This window comes from Vicia villosa, unplaced genomic scaffold (assembly GCF_029867415.1).
Source record: "Vicia villosa cultivar HV-30 ecotype Madison, WI unplaced genomic scaffold, Vvil1.0 ctg.005538F_1_1, whole genome shotgun sequence".
Lineage (NCBI taxonomy): Eukaryota > Viridiplantae > Streptophyta > Magnoliopsida > Fabales > Fabaceae > Vicia > Vicia villosa.
The window spans coordinates 57,473-71,840 of NW_026706640.1; positions in this window are offsets into that span (position 1 = coordinate 57,473).

The window sequence follows — 14,368 nt, forward strand, 5'->3', positions numbered from 1 at the left end:
AACTTTAACTTTTGATCGAATATTGAGTTTTCCTTGATGATTCATGATCAAATATTGATCAAATGATGAATGTGACTTCATATGCTTGATGTTAACCAAAAATTAGGAGTTTTGACTGTGAATTGACTAGAGTTGACTTTTAGGTCAAACTAGTCGACTGTTGACTTTTTAAGCATTTGACTGGGCAATCTTGTGAGTCAAAGCTTGAAACTTGATAGGAGGATTCTTTGAAGCATATGGTAAGCCATGAAGTCAACTTGAGGCTTTGGAAACTACTCTAGTTGGAGGCTTGTTGCTTAGGAGACATGTAAGTATGCCCAATTCTTGCATAGTCTTGAGCATTTGAAAGTCAGATGAGTCAAAATATCTTGAAATATGATGGGAAAATTCTGGGGTATGACACCCATGGTAGGGGAAATATCCGCAAAAGGGGTGAGATATCAAACATTATAAAGGAAAGTATGATAATACATATAACAAAGGTAAGATCATACACAATTCACCACTTCTCAATATAAGCAATTTGCATCAAAACAATAATGTTAACTATTCACTATAACAATGTATTCAATTTTACAAGTATGTCATTCAAGCACATAATAACATACACTTCATAATCACAACGGAAATTAATACAACTATCAACAATGGCAAAACATGGTTCATATATTCCACATATATACATATATCATCAATACATATATATTCGCATTCTCAAGGTGGAGCGCCTAGCCACTGGGATGAAAGCTCTAAGTTGATATATATTTGCATTTAATTATTGTTATAGTATCCAACTAATTATTTGCATTTAATTGATAATCATATACAACTAATTATATACTATTTACTGTAACTTTTTTTAATATATAGGTTTTTTTAATACTATGTTTCATAGTATCCAACTAATAAAGTTAAACATATACTATTTACTATATATTTTATAATATTTATTTTACTACTAAAGTTAATTAAATTATAAACTAGATTAAATTAACATAAAATAATATTAATTAATAACGTTAATAGTAAATTAAATTAAATATAAATTGTTTAAATTAAATTAATTAACATAAATATAACGTTAATAGTAAAATAATATGAAATAAATTAAATAAAAATAAATTAAATTAAATTAAACATAAACGTTAAATTAAATTAAACTAATATTAATTAGAAAATATAAACTAAATTAAATTAATATAAAAAAATATTAATTAATAACGTTGACAGTAAAATAAATTAAATTAAATTAGATATAAATTAAACTAATTTAATATAAATATTATTAGTTTATATTTTATAATTTAGTTAACTTTAATAGTAAAACAATTATTAATTATTATTTTGTAATTTAACTTATATTAATTAAATATTAAATTTGTTTTACTAATAATGAGTTTAGATAAATATAAAATATAAATCTGTTACTGTTAACGTTAATTTTTTTTACTAATAATATTTGTTTTACTGTTACTGTTAATTTGTTTTACTTATAATAATATTTGTTTTACTGTTACTGTTAATTTTTTTTACTATTAATTAATAGTTAGTTATTATTAGTTTGGAGATATGGTTGCTTTACTATAGGTTGATATGGTTGTTTTATAAAATAATAATTAATATTTGTTTTACTATTAAAGTTAATTAATTATAAAATATAAACTAATAATATTTATATTAATTTAGTTTAATTTAGTTTATATTTTATTATTTAATTATTAACAGTAAAATAAATATTAATTATTAGTTTAGAATTTAATTAATATTAATTAAGTGATAAATATTAACTAATAACTAATAATTATTAACTAATAATATTTATATTAATTATTATAATTTAGCTAAGGCATTTCTATAACAAAAAGCAACATGCAGCCTAGTGGTAATGGTATTGGGCATGTATGCTTTGTGTCCTGAGATCAACACCCACTAGGATCAATTTTTTGAGCATTTATATTTAACATTTTTAAAACCAAACAATAAAATAAAAATGCCACGTGGAATTACAATAAATAAAAAATAATAAAAATGCCACCTAAGCCAACCACGTTATTAAAAATAATAAAAAGAATTAAAAAAAATTGCCACATCAGACTTTTTAGTGAGGTGACGTGAAAAAGATTCAAAATCAAACTTCTGAAATTTTACAAGGCATTTCTTGAAACTTTTTTTTTGGCAGGGGGTTTTTCAACTACACCCCATATGGCAGGGGGGAAAATAGGTATTAACCCTATTTTAAATCACAACATTAATCGCAACAAAAGCATCCAAAACAAAATCAAAAATTGCGGTCAATTTGCAAAATAATCGCAATATGCCAATATACCAAGTAAGCCAAAACAACTTCCAAATTAACATCTAACTCAATTAGAGATAACGTTAATTATCAAAATAACATAATTGACATAGAAATATATTAGTATCAACATAAATATTCAACCAAAACACAATTACGGTCAATTTCTCAAGATCCCGTAATTTCCTGATAAACCGATTGATTTATCCAAGTCTAAGTATTTTCCAATCAAATAAACTTATTGAAATTAATCCAACTATTAGTTTAATCGACCAATTAATATCATACCAAATTAATTCAATTCACTTCTATTTCTATTCCATTTCTAATTCTACAACAAAACCTATTATTTCACTATCAATGGTTTACCCATAACAAACACAACAATCTAATACATAAAGATCAACAATTGCACACAAATTATCACATTTTTATCATCACATTCCAACAAACCACCAAATACCCAAAATTGCAACATAGAAGAACATGGATATCAAGTATAGAATCTACCCACCATAACCCACCATCATACACCTCTTTATCATGAAAGAACCCCACCCATACCTTGGTAAATATGGACTCTTTCACCATAGCTCTAAGATTTTCTCCAAAAGAAATCCTTTCTAACATCATTTGAAGACACACCTAAAAACCAGTTCGGGAATCATCTTATCAGACGAACTTAAAACCCTCAAAATCAAAATCACTCTGATCAGAACTTACCTCTATGGGTCAGAAACATTGTGTCCAAGTATCGCAACGATCTAACGATTGGATTGAGAGATACGTCCGTTTTGCCAAGGTGACTCTATGCTGAAACTTGCTGCAAAAAATTGAGGCTTCCTCCATAATTTTTCTTCTTCTCTCAAGTGCTCCTCCCTTCTTTCTCCTCCAAAATGAGTTATGAGACTCAAACTCTAAAACCCTAACTATCTACTCTTACTATCTCTCTTATGTCAATTGGGCTTAACCAACTAATCCATCCATTATATTCTATCACTTAGGCCCATTTAGTTATATCTTTCTAATAATTCAATTAAGTCAAACAACACAAACACCCACATAATTAAATACTTAAATAATTATTATATCACATAATAACTAAATAAATAAGTAATTATCTAAAACACCAAATAATATAATTACTAATATAATTAATAAAAATATTAATAAAAATCAGGATGTTACAAAAATCACCTTGGAGGGTGGAATGGAGTAGTTAGAGTTACAAACGAACCAAAATAAAAATACCCGTGTTTTATATGTTGTTGTGAACAGAAAAAGAAACCACTTATTCAAACCCCCATTTCTAAGTGATTTCATAATCTTCACATAGCATATAAGTAACTATACTTCATCTACTGTCAATGTAATAAACTATACTTCATTTATAAATACTTGCAACAACATAAAAAGCATACATTTTAGGATGCACCTTTTATAAAAAAAAATTATGAAGTTCATCTAGTTTGTGAAGCTATGAAAAAGAAATACAAAGGTGGATGAAGTTTCTATAATAACCTCATTTTTCTTATATTTTTTTCCATAGCTATGCAAACTAAATTTATGGTAGCCACACATGTGGTTTATTAAGGTGGTGAAGACGAATCTGAAAATTGTGACAGCAAACATTTATCAACAACAACATACAACAATAGCAAAGCTTATGACGATGAAGAAAAGAAAAAATATTATGAAAATCATGTGAAAAACATCTTGTTTGTGAAGCTATGAAGAAGAAGTACAAGGTGGATGAAGTTTCCATCATAGCTTCATGCTTCTTATACTTTTTTCCATATCTACACAATAATACGCACCATAGCCAAAGTATAGTCTTTGTTAAGGTAGTGAAGACGAATCTAAAAAAAGAGAACACTTAATCAACAAGAACAACATGCAATAAACGAGGTAATGTGGAACTATCTAACAATAAGATGTAAGAAGAAGAATACCTTAATGTATGAAGCACAAGATTCACGAATAATGACGAAGAAGAGGAGAAAAAATGGGTGCTAGGATTTCATTGTGAAGGAAACGAAACTACTAACAATAAGTGAGAGTTAATTCGCTTATATATGGGAAAATTATTTCACAACGGTTATCTATCATCTGTATTGATAAGTATTTATTTATTATAAATATATCACAACGCTGGAATGTACCAACCGTAGTCATATCTTTGTAATTTTTTATATAAAGATAAATAAAAAAGAAAAAACGCGCCTTAACATTAACAAATATAATATGCTTGGATTCTTTCACTTGGTATGATGCAGCCTCTACAGCCTTTATAGCCCTCAAAGATGCCATGATGGCTGCCTCGATCTTGCGCTTGCGTGATTTTACTCAAGAATTCATCAAAGAAATAGATGCGTCCTGTAACGCCCGTAAATGTGTTTTTCTGATTAATTGTGATGATTGCTACATTTTCCTAATTTTACCGTTTTCGAGTCGAGTCAGTCGGTAAATATTAATTATGTTAATATTTTACTTATTACTTTCCATGTGTGTAATTATTATGTTTTGGGTGTTAATTGGTTAGAATTAATGTTTAGTGACATTTGGGCCAAAATTAGAATTAATGAGAGTTAAGTGGGTGAAAATGAGAAGTAGAGAAATAGAAAGAGATATAGAGAGAAAAAGAGATATTTTGAGATAGAAAGAAAGAGAGATATTTTGAAGATAAAGAAAGAAACTTGTGAAGAGAAGAGAAGAAGAGAGTTGTAGAATCCAAACCAAGCTAGAGCCAAGAATCCAACCAAGGTAAGGGGGATGAATATAGTTTATCTTGATTGTATGATCCTTGTAGTTTGTTTTTGTTCTTGTTCTTGAACATTTTATATGCTTTTGCCAAAAATGTTAGGTTATGAGTTTTGTGAGTTTTGAATTTATGAATATGATTTTGTGGTGTGTATGTGTTGTATGATGATAGATATCTTCATTGATCATGGTTGCTTTACATTTCCCCAGGTTTTTATTATTGATGAAGGAATTATTAGGTTATGTACATTTAGTGAATGAACCATGAATCTTTGGTTGTTAGCATGAATATATGGCATGTATGGATTGTGTAGGAGGTGTAGGGAAGTTCACATGAGGTTTTGGGATGGTTGATTTGGGTTTAGCAGGTCTGTTGCAGGACTGGTTTTTCTGAGTTTTCGCAGGTTCGCTAAGCGGCCCTGGGTCCGCTAAGCGGAAGAAGATATTTTTGGAAATTTCGCAGAAATCGCTAGTGCGCCGCTAAGCGGAGCTTCTTGCATTTTTTTTTTCATTTTGCTACTGGAATGTTCGCTAAGCGACCAGTTGCGACCCGCTAAGCGGCCAGTGCTGAAACTTGTTTTTCCAAACTTCGTTTTGCTCTATCTTTTGAACCGGAGGTCGTTTCTATGTGCCGTTCGAATCGTTATGAAGCTTATTGAGCATGCTTTATGATAAAGAGGAGTGTATTGGTGGTTGAATGAATTTTTCATAAATGTATTTTGTGAAATTATATTTGCTAATCAAGTATGTTATGACGATATATGTGTGTTGTGTGAATATGAACGCCTGAGTGGCAATTTTGATGATGTATCCGTGTGGATTAATATAACCGGTGTGATGTAGATATGTGACCGAGTTATATTGTTGTTGTTGTTGTTGTTATGTAATTGAGTCGTTTGTATGCACATCATGACATTTCATTACGTTAATGGCGGAATGCTATTAACAGGTGGCCTGAATTGGCAATTATTACCAGTGGGAGCTTAGTGCTCGGTAAAAAGGTGTATTTGCCCGAGTGGCAAGAGGTCATCAGTGGGGGCTAGATGCTCGATGACGGTTAGTCGTAGCTTACTGCTCGACAAAGGTGTATTTTCCTGAGGGAAAGAAGTCCCAGCATAATGCTCGGCAAGGTGTATTTGTCATAATGACAAGGAGGAGTTTTACTCTGGATTTGGTACCACATGCATACGCATAGTCGAGTCTCATTCATCATCGTCAGTCTTTATAATTTATGTTATCATTCATGTACCGCATTACTTATATATTGACTTATCGGATTATCTTGTTATATGATTCTTAATGATATTTGTGGGCATTACTATATTGATCATGCTTTCATTATGAATTATATTCTCACCCTTCTGCCTTAATGTTACATACTCGTGGGTAATGTGCAGGTGATCCGCAAGTGTAGGTGCTCTCTTTGTAGTCGTCCGTTTTGGTGTCGTCCTCTCGTGATACGTAACACCTAGGGGGGATCGAACACTTATTTTGTAGATAATGCTTATAGGATCCTTTTGATGTATATTTGATCCTTTAGATGCATTTGTATTATGTATTTTGGATACCTTCTCATGCGATGTATTTTGGAGGAATGTTGTGGATATTTTGTTACCGATGCATTTATATAAGCATGAATACATTCTGGTGTTTATGAATATCCGTCCTCTTTGATTATTTGTGTTACGCATCTTTTGCGAGTATGTTATGTTTGGTTTTGTGGTTACTTAAGTGTAACGCCCTAATTGTTTTATGAATTTAATTTTTATACTCTGATATTTGTACCTATATGCCTGGGTAGAATTGGGGTGCTACATTAGTGGTATCAGAGCGGGTCGGTCTTGTCCGACCAAGTGTCTTGTCGTTTGGTCTAACAATTCTTGTGTTATTCTTTGGGCTTACTTCTCTTGGTGTTATTGTGAAGTTTAGAGATGGCTGGACGTAATGACGCTGCTATTGCTGCTGCATTGCAAGCTATGGCTGAAGCTATGCATACGGATGAGAATGCAAGGTCTCGGAGTTTAGCGACTTTCCAGAGGGAGAATCCTCCTGTGTTTAAGGGAACGCATGACCCCGAGGGAGCCTTGACTTGGATGAAGGAGATGGAGAGGATCTTTCGTGTGATGGATTGCACGCAAGAGAAGAAAGTCAGGTATGGCACTCATCAGTTAGCTGTGGAGGCTGATGATTGGTGGCTGGAGACTTTGGCAAGGTTAGAAGCAACCGGTGAAGAGATTTCCTGGACGTTGTTCAAGAGGGAGTTTTTGAGGAAGTATTACCCGGAGGATGTCCGTGGAAAGAAAGAGACTGAGTTTCTGGCGTTGGTTCAAGGCAACATTTCTGTGTCTGAATATGCGGCAAAGTTTAATGAACTTGTGAAATTCTACCCACACTTTGTTGGTGAGGGGGCAGAATTTTCTAAGTGCATTAAGTTCGAGAATGGGTTGCGTTCTGATATCAAGAAGGCGGTAGGTTATCAGAAGATTCGGGTGTTTCCAGATTTGGTGGACAGCTGTAGGATTTATGATGAGGATAATAATGCTCATCATAAGGTGATTAATGAAAAGAGGAACAAAGGTCCGCAGAATCGTGGGAAGCCGTATGATGGAGGGAAGGGTAAGCAAAGGATGAATTATGGACCAAGGTTTAGTGGGGGAGATGCTCCTGCTAAGATTGTATGTTTTAAGTGTGGTAAACCTGGCCACAAAAGTAATGTCTGCTTTAGTGACGCAAAGAAATGTTTCAAGTGTGGAAGGGTAGGACATGTGTCATCCGACTGTGCATCCAAGGGAGTTGTGTGTTTTAATTGTGGTGAAGAGGGACACATGAGCGGTCAATGTCAGAAGAAGAAAGTTCAAGCTGGTGGGAAGGTGTTTGCATTGGCTGGAACTCAGACGGATAAGGGTGATCGACTGATCAGAGGTACTTGTTTTATTAATGGCATTTCTTTAATTGCTATTATTGATACGGGTGCTTCGCATTGTTTTATAGCCGATGATTGTGTTAAAAGATTAGGTCTTGTTCTGTCTAATTTGGGTGGTGAGATGGTTATCGATTTACCAGCCATGGGGTCGGTGACTACTTCTTTAGTTTGTAAGAATTGTCCGGTATCAATCTTCGGTAAGGACTTTACTGTTGATTTGATTTGTTTGTCGATGAACGAGTTAGACGTGGTTCTGGGAATGGATTGGTTGATGAATAATCGTGTCCATATCGATTGTTATCATAAGTTGGTGAGGTTTCCATTTCTTGAGAAGGATGTGGAATTTGATGTCTTATCTACCAAGGAGTTGAATCGACTGTTAGAAGATGGGGCACAATTGTTTGGTGTGTTTGCATCGTTGACTGTGGAGAGTCGAGCTGCAGTTGGGGATTTTCCAGTAGTGCGAGAATTTCCCGAAGTGTTTCCTGAAGACTTTTCTGATGTGCCGCCAAAGAGAGAGGTGGAGTTTTCCATAGATCTAGTTCCTGGTACGAGGCCTGTTTCTATGGCGCCATATAGAATGTCGGCATCAGAGTTAGTGGAATTAAAGAAACAATTGGAAGAGTTGCTAGCAAAACATTTTGTGAGGCCTAGTGTTTCACCATGGGGAGCTCCAGTTTTGTTGGTAAAGAAGAAGGATGGAAGCATGAGGTTGTGTATTGATTATCGCCAGTTGAACAAGGTGACGATTAAGAATAAGTATCCGCTTCCTAGGATTGACGACTTGATGGATCAGTTGGTGGGAGCCAGTGTGTTTAGCAAGATTGATTTAAGATCTGGTTACCATCAGATTCGGGTGATGGAGGAAGATATTCAGAAGACTGCGTTTAGGACTCGGTACGGGCATTATGAATTTTTGGTGATGCCGTTCGGGGTTTCAAATGTACCTGGTGTGTTTATGGAGTATATGAATCGCATATTCCATGATCAGTTGGATAAGTTTGTTGTGGTATTCATAGTTGACATCTTGATTTATTCTAAGTCTCCGGAAGAGCATGAGGAGAATTTGCGTGTTGTGCTACAGGTTTTGAGGGAGAAGCAGTTGTATGCTAAGTTATCCAAGTGCGAGTTCTGGTTATCAGAGGTGAGTTTTCTTGGTCATGTGATTTCAGGTAACAGGATTGCAGTGGATCCATCTAAGGTAGATGCAGTGCTACAATGGGAGGTTCCGAGATCAGTTACTGAGATCAGAAGCTTCTTAGGTTTGGTGGGTTATTATCGAAGATTCATAGAAGGCTTTTCGAAGTTGGCACTTCCGTTAACTCAACTTACTTGCAAGGGTAAGGCGTTTATTTGGGACATAGTTTGTGAAAGGAATTTTGAAGAGTTGAAGAGAAGGTTGACTTCAGCTCCGGTTTTGGTTTTACCTGATCCTAAGGAACCGTTTGTGGTGTATTGTGATGCATCGCATTTGGGGTTAGGTGGTGTTTTAATGCAGGAAGGTAAGGTGGTGGCTTACGCTTCGAGGCAGTTAAGGATTCATGAGAAGAATTATCCCACTCATGATTTGGAGTTGGCTGCGGTTGTTTTTGTATTAAAGATTTGGAGGCATTATCTCTACGGTGCAAGGTTCGAGGTCTTTAATGATCATAAGAGTTTGAAATACTTATTTGATCAGAAAGAGTTGAACATGAGGCAACGTAGGTGGTTGGAATTCTTGAAGGACTATGACTTTAGCTTGAATTACCATCCTGGTAAAGCTAATGTGGTTGCCGATGCTTTGAGTCGGAAATCTTTGCATAGGTCCGCTATGATGGCGGAGGAGTGGGAACTTTTGGAGCAGTTTCGTGATCTTAGTCTAGTATGTGAATTGACGCCAGGTAGTGTGAAGATGGGTATGTTGAAAGTGACGAATGATTTTCTGTCGACCGTTAGCGAGAGACAGAAAATGGATGTGAAACTTGTTGATTTGTTTATGGTGGCAAATCAAAGTGATGATGGCGACTTCAGAGTGGATGGTCAGGGTGTTTTGAGATTCCGTGGTCGAATTTGTGTACCTGATGATTCCGAGCTGAAAAAGATGATTTTAGAGGAAGGTCACAGAAGCAGTTTGAGTATTCATCCGGGAGGCAATAAGATGTATCAGGATTTGAAAAAGATCTTTTGGTGGTCTGGTTTGAAAAGGGATGTGGCTCAGTTTGTGTATGCCTGTTTGGTATGTCAGAAGTCGAAATTGGAGCATCAGCGTCCTGCAGGGTTGTTGCAACCGTTGGATATTCCAGAGTGGAAATGGGATAGTATTTCTATGTACTTTGTGACGAGTTTACCAAATACTGTGAGAGGTTTCGATGCGGTTTGGGTGATTGTTGATAGGTTGACAAAGTCTGCTCACTTTATTCCTATTAACATCACTTTTCCAGTTGCGAAGTTGGCTGAGATTTATATCAAGGTGATTGTGAAACTACATGGTATACCGTTGAGTATTGTGTCGGATAGAGATCCAAGGTTCACATCATATTTTTGGAAAGGTTTGCAAGAGGCTCTAGGTTCTAAGTTAAGGTTGAGTTTGGCTTATCATCCTCAGACAGACGGTCAGACCGAAAGGACTATTCAATCGTTAGAAGACTTGTTGAGGGCATGTGTTCTAGAGAAGGGAGGTTCGTGGGATACTTATCTTTCGTTGATAGAATTCACTTACAACAACAGTTTTCATTCTAGTATCGGAATGGCACCTTTTGAAGCGCTATATGGTCGTAAGTGTAGAACTCCATTGTGTTGGTTTGAATCGGGCGAGAGTGTGGTACTCGGACCTGAAATAGTAAGAGAGACTACAGAGAAGGTGAAATTTATTCGTGAGAAGATGAGAAGTTCACAGAGTAGGCAAAAGAGTTATCATGACAAGCGAAGGAAAGATTTGGAATTCCAAGCCGGTGATCATGTATTCTTAAGAGTTACACCTATGACTGGTGTTGGACGAGCTTTGAAATCGAGGAAGCTTACTCCGCGTTTTATTGGTCCTTATCAAATATCGGAGCGAGTTGGCAAAGTTGCGTATCGGGTGGCGTTACCGCCAAGTCTTGCTAATCTGCACGATGTATTCCATGTGTCTCAGTTGAGGAGATACATTGCGGATCCGTCCCATGTGATTCAGATGGATGATGTGCAAGTGCGTGAGAACCTGACGGTTGAGACGATGCCAGTGCGTATTGAGGATCGTGAGACTAAGACTCTGCGAGGCAAGGAGATCATCTTGGTGAAAGTCGTATGGTTAAGTGTGGCAGGTGAGAGTATGACCTGGGAGTTGGAGAGAAAGATGCGAGGCTCCTATCCTGAGATGTTTGTAGCAGGTAATCTTTATTTTCGAGGACGAAAATCTTTTAAGTGGGGGAGGGTTGTAACGCCCGTAAATGTGTTTTTCTGATTAATTGTGATGATTGCTACATTTTCCTAATTTTACCGTTTTCGAGTCGAGTCAGTCGGTAAATATTAATTATGTTAGTATTTTACTTATTACTTTCCATGTGTGTAATTATTATGTTTTGGGTGTTAATTGGTTAGAATTAATGTTTAGTGACATTTGGGCCAAAATTAGAATTAATGAGAGTTAAGTGGGTGAAAATGAGAAGTAGAGAAATAGAAAGAGATATAGAGAGAAAAAGAGATATTTTGAGATAGAAAGAAAGAGAGATATTTTGGAGAGAAAGAAAGAAACTTGTGAAGAGAAGAGAAGAAGAGAGTTGTAGACTCCAAACCAAGCTAGAGCCAAGAATCCAACCAAGGTAAGGGGGATGAATATAGTTTATCTTGATTGTATGATCCTTGTAGTTGGTTTTTGTTCTTGTTCTTGAACATTTTCTATGCTTTTGCCAAAAATGTTAGGTTATGAGTTTTGTGAGTTTTGAATTTATGAATATGATTTTGTGGTGTGTATGTGTTGTATGATGATAGATATCTTCATTGATCATGGTTGCTTTACATTTCCCCATGTTTTTATTATTGATGAAGGAATTATTAGGTTATGTACATTTAGTGAATGAACCATGAATCTTTGGTTGTTAGCATGAATATATGGCATGTATGGATTGTGTAGGAGGTGTAGGGAAGTTCACATGAGGTTTTGGGATGGTTGATTTGGGTTTAGCAGGTCTGTTGCAGGACTGGTTTTTCTGAGTTTTCGCAGGTTCGCTAAGCGGCCCTAGGTCCGCTAAGCGGAAGAAGATATTTTTGGAAATTTCGCAGAAACCGCTAGTGCGCCGCTAAGCGGAGCTTCTTGCATTTTTTTTTCATTTTGCTACTGGAATGTTCGCTAAGCGACCAGTTGCGACCCGCTAAGCGGCCAGTGCTGAAACTTGTTTTTCCAAACTTCGTTTTGCTCTATCTTTTGAACCGGAGGTCGTTTCTATGTGCCGTTCGAATCGTTATGAAGCTTATTGAGCATACTTTATGATAAAGAGGAGTGTATTGGTGGTTGAATGAATTTTTCATAAATGTATTTTGTGAAAAGATATTTGCTAATCAAGTATGTTATGACGATATATGTGTGTTGTGTGAATATGAACGCCTGAGTGGCAATTTTGATGATGTATCCGTGTGGATTAATATAACCGGTGTGATGTAGATATGTGACCGAGTTATATTGTTGTTGTTGTTGTTATGTAATTGAGTCGTTTGTATGCACAGCATGACATTTCATTACGTTAATGGCGGAATGCTATTAACAGGTGGCCTGAATTGGCAATTATTACCAGTGGGAGCTTATTGCTCGGTAAAAAGGTGTATTTGCCCGAGTGGCAAGAGGTCATCAGTGGGGGCTAGATGCTCGATGACGGTTAGTCGTAGCTTACTGCTCGACAAAGGTGTATTTTCCTGAGGGAAAGAAGTCCCAGCATAATGCTCGGCAAGGTGTATTTGTCATAATGACAAGGAGGAGTTTTACTCCGGATTTGGTACCACATGCATACGCATAGTCGAGTCTCATTCATCATCGTCAGTCTTTATAATTTATGTTATCATTCATGTACCGCATTACTTATATATTGACTTATCGGATTATCTTGTTATATGATTCTTAATGATATTTGTGGGCATTACTATATTGATCATGCTTTCATTATGAATTATATTCTCACCCTTCTGCCTTAATGTTACCTACTCGTGGGTAATGTGCGGGTGATCCGCAAGTGTAGGTGCTCTCTTTGTAGTCGTCCGTTTTGGTATCGTCCGCTCGTGATACGTAACACCTAGGGGGGATCGAACACTTACTTTGTAGATAATGCTTATAGGATCCTTTTGATGTATATTTGATCCTTTGGATGCATTTGTATTATGTATTTTGGATACCTTCTCATGCGATGTATTTTGGAGGAATGTTGTGGATATTTTGTTACCGATGCATTTATATAAGTGTGAATACATTCTGGTGTTTATGAATATCCGTCCTCTTTGATTATTTGTGTTACGCATCTTTTGCGAGTATGTTATGTTTGGTTTTGTGGTTACTTAAGTGTAACGCCCTAATTGTTTTATGAATTTAATTTTTATACTCTGATATTTGTACCTATATGCCTGGGTAGAATTGGGGTGTTACACGTCCAAGTGTGGCATTGGTGCAGTGTTGATGTTGGAAGGCCATCCCATTGCTTTTTTAGACTCAAATTGGGTCCAAAAATGCATCCAGCCTCCATGTATATTAAGGAATTGCATGCCATCACAGAGGCAGTGTTTAAATGGCGCCAATATCTGCTTGGCCATTTCTTTGTCACTCGCACAGATCATGAGAGTATTAAAGAATTGTTGCAGCAAGTGATTCAGACAACGGGAGAACAAGTGTTTGTGAGGAAGTTATTGGGTTTCAAATTTTATATTGAATACAAGCACGGTGTCTCAAATAGATTGGCGGATGCACTGACACAAGTACCTGCATAATGGCCTTTTGCTGATATGGAAGAGTTAATTGAAGGGAAACATATCACTAAGCCACCTTATTAGATGAAAGATTTCGCTAGCTATTGACATCAACAACAACTTCTATTTTCGATTAGAATAATGCTTCTATTATTTCCATTTCGTATTTTTCGCAAGTTATTAGATCAACCTTACTTTATATACTTGTAATTTGGCCTTTGAAGAGGCATGCTGATAGTAAAGAAAATTCCTTTTTTCCCTTATAATCTCTCTTCTCTTAATCTATTTTGGAGTTTACACTCACTCGAAGAGTGCCTTCCCTATATTCGACAATCTCTACTGTGTAGGTTGTATCACAATATCACGTTATTTTCTTCATTTGTATTGGCATCATGATATATTAATCTTAATGAATGTGTGCATGCAGGGATCAACAATTGGAGTAGCGTTCTTCACACATGTTGTCTTTAAATGAAGTTGTTGTA